The sequence below is a fragment of the Cnephaeus nilssonii genome (genome assembly GCF_951640355.1).
Source record: "Cnephaeus nilssonii genome assembly, chromosome: X".
NCBI classification, from domain to species: domain Eukaryota; kingdom Metazoa; phylum Chordata; class Mammalia; order Chiroptera; family Vespertilionidae; genus Cnephaeus; species Cnephaeus nilssonii.
The window spans coordinates 102,829,437-102,838,225 of record NC_137071.1 but is presented as its reverse complement, the minus strand read 5'-3'; positions in this window follow the sequence as shown (position 1 = coordinate 102,838,225).

The window sequence follows — 8,789 nt, the reverse complement described above, 5'->3', positions numbered from 1 at the left end:
TGTAAGAATAAAAAAGAAATAAAGAGAAAAAGATCGTGACCAGCAGGAAGGTAGGGAGGGAGAGTGTGTGAGAGAGTGAGGGAGCGATAGAGCAGTGTGTGGACCTGAGTGGGTGTTTGTGTGAGTGAAATAGGGACAGTTAGACCCTGCAGGTCCTCCAAGGGGCTGCCAATCTGGGCAGTCTTAGATGGCAAAGTCCTGCTGCTACCGCAAACACTCCGGGGAGAACACCAACAGAACAGAGACCACGCAATCTTGAAAACCAGAAGTGCTTAAGATTAGGATCCTAGCCTCACCACCACCCAGTCTGGGCTCGGTAGCAAAGTGGGACCCTACAGCCACTCTGGTAGAAGACCTGCAACCACAGGTACAGACATGAAGACTCCAGGCACCCCGGCTGCAGATTTCTGTGAGTCACAAAGCCAATCATGCTCCCCCCCCCGACCCCCATGGCAGCAGATAGGAACTGCCAGACCCTGGCTGCACAATAGGGCTTTCTGCACACACACAGCAGTGGCAGCTCTACCTGACTTTAAGCCTTGGTGTCGGACATGGGAAGATTGTTTCCTGCGAGCAGGCTCTGTGAGAAGGCTCCACGCCAAGGCAGGGAGACTGCTGAATTTGACCCTAAGTGTGCATCTTTGGGGAGATTATTTGTTGTGACCTGATTCCATGCCCACGCAGGGCAGGGAAACAACCCTGAATTTGAGACTGGATGAGCGAACTAGAAGAAGTTTGTTCCCCACAAGCAGGCTTGGTGCCAAGACAGGGAGACTGTTGAATTTGACCCTAGGTGCGCATCCTTGGGGAGACTGTTTTCTGTGACCAGATCCTGTGCCCACACAGGACAGGGAGACAGAGCTGAATTTGAGCCTGTATGTGCAAACTAGGGGAATTTGTTTCCCAAAACTAGGCTCCGTGCCCAGGCAGGAAGGCTGTGATAAATTTGAGCATAGGTGTGCAACCTTGGAGAGATTATTTTCTGCAACCAGATCCTGCATCAACGCAGGGAGAAAGCACTGAATTTGAGCCTGGGGGTGCAAACCTGGAGAGTTTGTTTCCCATGACCAGACCCTTCACCCTAGCAGAGAGGTTGCGCTGAATTTGAACCTGGATGTGTGAACTCAGAGAGTTTGTTTCCCTCACTGAGACTCCATGCCCAGGCAGGGAAGATGTGCTGAATTTGAGTCGAGGTACGTAACCTTGGGGAGATTGTTTTCTGCGACCAAATCCCGCACCCATGCAGGGAGACAGCAGTGAATTTGAGCCTGGGGGGGGTGAACCTGGAGAGTTTGTTTCCCAAGCCCAGACCCTGCGCCCAAGCAGGGAGGCTGTGCTGAATTTGAACCTGAAAGTGAGAACTCGGGGAGTTTGTTCCCCAAGACCAGACCCCATGCACACACAAGGGGGAAGCAATGAATTTGACCCTGGGTGCTTGGACATGGAGAGTTTGTTTCCCACAGTGCACACCAGCGGGACCAGACCCCAAACCCACACTGAGCGGCAGTGCCACCTGACTTTGATTCAGGGCAAGCGCACACAGAGGCTGTTTGCTGCAGGGCAGGAGTGGACCTCCTGGCAACACAGTGCGACTGTGCAACCCCGTCTCCCAAGCAGATCAGGGAACCTAAATCTCCACACAAGAGGCAGCAATGAGCACCAGTAACTAGACTCTGTTTCTCATTGCATGTGCCTGGGATCCCTGATTCTCAGTACATTCACACTAAGAGCCAGCGACATGGCGCATGTGCACACAGGGACCCTGATTCAAGGTGTGAGGTAGCACCAAGCAACAGAGACTCTGATACTCGATTCTCGGCTCAGACACAGGGAGCATCTGACTCCTCATACACACTGGGGGACTTTTATTTTTGGCACACCTCAGCAGGATATCTGTTTCAACATGATGCAGGCAGTGCACACAGATTCTAGGTGCACACACGAGGCCACACTAAGTGCCTGTGACTCTGACCAGGGGCGAGCGTGGCTCCCACCATCCCATAGCAGCCACACGTCTTGGTGTCAGAGCTCTTCAGTGACACTTGGGGGGTGCAAAACTCCCACTGCACAGAACCCAGGCCCCCGCAACTTGACAATTGAACCCTCTGGTGATAGTCAGAATGGGGAGGCAATGAAACAATCCCCAGAGGAAAGAAAAGGAGGAATCACCAAGAAAGGAAATAAGTGAAACAGAAGCATGCAACATGACAGAAAAAGAATTCAGAGTAATGGTCTTACAGTTCATACACTGGATGGACGAGAAAATCAACAACCTATGCAAAAATCAAGAAGAAATGAAAAAATGATATAGCTACAATCAAAAACACCATGGACCAGGTAAGGCCACACGCCCCTGGGTCCGGGTGAAGCTGGATCCCTGGTCCCGGTGAGGCCGTGTGCCCCTGGATCCGGGTGAGGCTGGGTCCCGGGTCCGGGTAAGGCCGTGCGCCCCTGGATCCAGGTGAGGCCACACGACCCTGGGTCTGGGAGAGGCCACGCGCCACTGGGTCCGGGTGAGGTCATGTGCCCCTGGGTCCGGGGGAAGCTAGATCCCGGGTCCGGGCGAGGCCGTGTGCCCCTGGATCTGGGTGAGGCTGGGTCCAGGGATTGGGAGAGGCCGCGTGCCCCTGGGTCCGGGTGAGGCCATGCGCCCCTGGGTCTGGGTGAAGCTGAATCCTGGGTCTGGGCAAGGCTGTGTGCCCCTGGATCCGGGTGAGGCTGGGTCCCGGGTCCTGGTGAGGCCATGGGCCCCTGGATCTGGGTGAGGCCACGCGACCCTGGGTCCGGGTGAGGCCACACGTCCCTGGGTCCGGGGGAAGCTAGATCCCGGGTCCGGGTGAGGCTGTGTGCCCCTGGATCTGTGTAAGGCTGGGTCCTGGGCCCGGGTGAGGCCACGCGCCCCTGGGTCCGGGTAAGGCCACATGCCCCTGGGTCCGGGTGAAGCTGGATCCCGGGTCCGGGTGAGGCCGTATGCCCCTGGATTCGGGTGAGGCTGGGTCCCGGGTCCGGGTGAGGCTGCACACACCTAGGTCCGGGTGAGGCTACGCGCCCCTGGATCTGGGAGAGGCCACGCGGCCCTGGGTCCGGGTGAGGCCACGCGCCCCTGGGTCTGGGTGAAGCTAGATCCCGGGTCTGGGTGAGGCCATGTGCCCCTGGATCCGGGTGAGGCCGCACACACCTAGGTCCGGGTGAGGCTACGCGCCCCTGGATCTGGGAGAGGCCACGCGGCCCTGGGTCCGGGTGAGGCCACGCGCCCCTGGGTCCAGGTGAAGCTAGATCCCGGGTCTGGGTGAGGCCATGTGCCCCTGGATCTGGGTGAGGCTGGGTCCCGGGCCCGGGTGAGGCCACGTGCCCCTGGGTCCGGGTGAAGCTGGATCCCGGGTCCAGGTGAGGCCATGTGCTCCTGGATCCGGGTGAGGCTGGGTCCCGGGTCCGGGGGAAGCCGCGTGCACCTGGGTCCAGGTGAGGCCACGCACCCCCTGGGTCCGGGTGAGGCCACGTGCCCCTGGGTCCGGATGAAGCCATGCCCCTGCGTCCGGCCGAGACCTAACCAGAGGGAATCGAACCTGCATTACCACCATTTGTCCACCATCCAGAGCTGAGGGGTCAGTGCCGACATGTACACATAAGGAACTGGTGGACATTGATATTGGGTCTCAAAAGAACTGTTGGTCCAGAAAGAAACTCACTACAGACTGATTCATTTGCCTGTCAGCATAACTATTATTGCTCATCTCACATTCAGTTCATATAAGTATATCTCTAGTGACACATGATCTCGCTCATCTAGGGGAAATGATGAACAACATAGACTGATGAAAAAGAACAGAACCAGAAACAAGGAGGCATCGGTCGGACTATCGGGCCTCAGAGGGAGGATAGGGGAGGGTGGGGGGAGGGGGGAGAGATCAACCAAAAGACTTGTGTGCATGCATATGAGCCTAACCAATGGTTAAGTTCAACAGGGGGTTGGGGCATCCGTGGGGAGGGGTGTGGGATGGGAATGGGGGGATGAGGACAAATATGTGACACCTTAATCAATAAAGAAATTTAAAAAAAAAAAAAACAAAAAACACCATGGAAGGCTTCAACAGTAGACTGGAAGAAGCAGAAGACTGAATTAGTGAATTAGAAGATAAAGTACAAAAATAAGCCCAATCTGAACAGCAACTAGAGAAAAAAATTTAAAACCAGGAGAAAGCCTAAGGGAGCTTTGGAACAATGCAAAATTAAATAACATATGTATAATATGGCTGCCAGAAGGACAAGATGAGCAGCAAGGATTAGAAAATTTATTTGAAGAAATAATGACAGAAAACTTCCTTGATATGGGGAAGAAAAAATTTACACAAGTACAGAGAGTCCCAAGGAAGATGAATCCCAAAAGACCCACGACATAATTACAATGGCAAATGTTAATGACAAAGAGAGAATCTTAAAGGCTGCAAGAGAGAGACAGAGAGTTACCTACAAAGGATCCCTCATCTGATTATCAAATGATTTCTCAACAGAAATACATCAAGCTAAAAGGGAATGGAAGGAGATATACAAAGTGATGCAAAGCAAGGGTCTGAATCCAAGAATACTCTATCCAGAAAGACTATCAATCAAAATTGAAGGGGAAATCAGGAGCTTCACAGACAAAAAAAAAAGGCTAAGGGACTTTATCACTACCAAGCCAGCAATGCAAGAAATGCTAAAGGGAATGCTGTAAAAAGAAGAAATAAAAAGGTAAGAAGGAACACAGGTTCAAAAAAAAAATAAACATGGCTACAAACAAGTAACTTTCAATAATAACTTTAAATGTAAATGGACTAAATGCTCCAATCAAAAGACATAGGGTAACTAAATGGATAAAAAATAAATAACCCATACACATGATGTCTACAAGAGACCCACATCAAAACAAGGGACTCACACAGACTGAAAGTGAAGGGATGGAAAAATATCTTCCAGGCAAATGGAAATGAAAAAAAAGCTGAGGTAGTAATACTTATATCAGACAAAATAGATCTCAAAATGAAGGCCATTATAAGAGATAAGGAAGCCCACTTCATAAAACTAAGGGGTCGTTACAACAAGAGGATATAACCCTGGTAACCATATATGCACCCAATGTAGGAGCACCCAAATACATAAAAATAAACTCGTGGAAGGTATCAAGGGAGAGATCATCAACAATACAATCATAGTAGGGGACTTTAATACACCACTGACATCACTGGATAAATCCTCTAGACAAAAAATCAGCAAAGAAACAGCAATCCTAAATGACTCACTAGATAAGATGGACTTAATTGACATCTTCAGAACATTTCACCCCAAAGCCACGCAATATACGTTCTTCTCAAGTGCACATGGGACATTTTAAAAAAATAGATCACATATTGGGTCACAAGCAAAGTCTCCCCAAGTTCAAGAAGATTGAAATCATACCAAGCAACCTCTCAGATCACAATGGCATAATATTAGAAATAAACTACAATAAAAACAATCCAAAACAGTCAAACACTTGGAAGCTGAATACCATGTTATTAAATATTGATTGGGTTACAAATTAGATCAAAGAAGAAATTAAAAACATCCTGGAAACTAATGACAATAAAAACACAACAATCCAAAACCTATGGGACACAATGAAAGCAGTCCTGAGAGGGAAGTTTATAGCTCTACAGGCCTACATAAAAAAAAAAGAAAAGAAAAGAAAAGAAAGAAAAAATGGTCATAAATCATCTAACTCTACAACTCAAAGAATTAGAAAGAAAGCAACAAGAAAAGCCCAGAGTGAGCAGAAGGAAGGAGATAATAAAGATCAGAGCAGAAATAAATGACATAAAGATGGAAAAAAAAAAACAATACAAAAGATCAATGAGACCAAGAGCTGGTTCTTTTTTTTTTAAATATATTTTATTGATTTTTACAGAGAGGAAGAGAGAGGGATAGAGAGTTAGAAACATCGATGAGAGAGAAACATCGATCAGCTGCCTGCTGCACACCCCCTACTGGGGATGTGCCCACAGCCAAGGTACATGCCCTTGACCGGAATCGAACCTGGGACCCTTGAGTCCACAGGACGAAGCTCTATCCACTGAGCCAAACCGGTTTCGGCAAGAGCTGGTTCTTTGAAAGGATAAACAAGATTGATGAACCTCTAGCAAGGCTCACCAAGAAGCAAAGGGAGAAGACCCAAATAAACAAAATCAGAAATTAAAGAGCGGAAATAACAACAGACCCCACAGAAATACAAAGGGTTGTTAAAAAATACTATGAACAACTCTATTCTAACAAACTAGACAACCTGGTGGAAATGGACATACTCCTAGAAAAAATATAACCTTCCAAAATTTAATCAGGAAGAATCTAAAAATCTGAATAGGCAGATAACTATGGAAGAAATTGAAGCAGTCATCAAAAACCTTCCAGAAAACAAAAGCCAAGAGCTAGAAGGCATTACAGGGGAATTTTACCAAACATACAAAGAAGAACTAAAACCTATCCTCCTCAGACTATTCCAAAAAATTCAAGAGTAAGGAACACTTCCAAGCTCATTCTATGAAGCCAGCATTACCCTAATACCACAACCAGATAAAGACAACACAAAAAAATAGAATTACAAGCCAATATCCCTCATGAACATAAATGCCAAAATCCTCAAAAAAATTCTAGCAAATCGGATCCAGCATTACATCAGAAAGATCATACACCATGACCAAGTAGGATTTATCCCAGGGATGCAAGGATGGTACAATGCACACAAATCAATAAATGTGATACATCATGTAAACAAATTGAGAAATAATAATCACATAGTCACATCAATTGATGCAGAAAAAGCATTTGACAAAATCCAACACACTTTCTTTATAAAAACCCTCAGCAAATTGAGAATAGAAGGATCATACCTCAACATAATGAAAGCCTTATATGACAAACCTACAGCCAACATCATATTCAATGGGTAAAATCTAAAAACATTTCCCCTAAGAGCAGGAATAAGTCAGGGATGCCCACTTTCACCACTCCTGTTCGACATAGTACTGGAAGTGCTAGCCATAGCAATTTGACAAGAAGAAGAAAAATAAGGTATCCAAATTGGAAAAGAAGAAGTAAAACTGTCATTATTAGCAGATGACATGATACTGTACATAGAAAACCCTAAAGACTCCATGAAAAAATTAATAGATTTGATAAATGAATTTGGCAATGTAACACAATACAAAATTACTGCCCAGAAATCTATGACGTTTTTATACACCAATAGTGAACTTACAGAAATAGAGATTTAAAAACAACCTCATTTACTATTGCACCCAAAAAATTAAGATACCATGAATAAACTTGACTAAGGAGGTAAAAAGTCCTATACTCAGAAAGCTAAAAGACACTGAAAAAGAGAGAGAGAGGAAGACATAAACACATAGAATAACATACCGTGTTCATGGATTTGTACAATCACCATCATTAAAATATCTATAGTACCCAAAGCAATGTATAGATTCAATACACTCCCCATTTAAATACCAACAGCATATTTCAGAGACCTAGAACGAACTCTCCAAAAATTATTCTGGAATAAAAAAGATGCCAAATAGCCACAGCAATCTTGAGAAAGAAGAACAAAGTTGGAGGGACCTCAATACCAGTTATCAAGCTATATTACAAAGCCACTTTTCTCAAAACTACCTGATAGTGTCACAAGAACAGACATATAGACCAATGGAATAAAATACAGAACCCAGAAATCAACCCAAACCACTATGCTCAATTAATATTTGACAACAGAGGCCTGAACATACAATGGAATCAAGACAGTCTCTTCAATAAATGGTGTTGGGAAAATTGGACAGTTACATGCAAAAAAATGAAACTAGACCACCAACTTACACCATACACAAAAATAAACTCAAGATGGATAAAGGACTTAAACGTAAGATGGGAAACCATAAAAATCTTAGAGGAATCCACAGGCAGCAAAATCTCAGACATATGTCGAAGCAATATTTTCACTGATACTGCTCCTAGGGCAATGGAAATGAAAGAGAAAATAAACAAATGGGACTACATCAAAATACAAAGCTTCTTCACAGCAAAAGAAACCATCAATAAAACAACAAAAAAGCCTACTGCATGGGAGAACATATTTGCCAATGTTATCACTGATAAGGTTTTAATCTCCAACATTTACAGGGCACTCATACAACTTAACAAAAGGAAGATTTAAAAAACAATCAAAAAATGGCCAATGGACCTAAATAGATACTTTTGAAAGAAGACATACAGAAGGCCAAGAGACATATGAAAACATGCTCAAAGTCACTCATCATCTGAGAGATGCAAATCAAAACGACAATGAGGTACCATCTCATACCTGTCAGAATGGCTATTATCAACAAATCAACAAATGACAAGTTCTGGCGAAGATGTGAGACAAAGGAAACCTTTTGCACTGCTGCTGGGAATGAAGACTGGTGCAGTCACTGTAGAGAAGAGTATGGAGTTTCCTCAAAAAACTAAAAATGGAACTCCCATTTGACCCAGTGATCCCACTTCTAGGAATATATCCCAAGAAAACAGAAACACCATTCAGAAAGGATATGTGCACCCTTATGTTCATAGCAGCACAATTTACAATAGCTAAGATTTGGAAACAGGCTAAGTGCCCATCAGCAGATGAGTGGATTAGAAAACTGTGGCACATCTACACAATGGAATACTACACTGTTGTATAAAGGATGGAACTCCTACCATTCGCAACAGCATGGATGGACCTGGAGAGCATTATGCTAAGC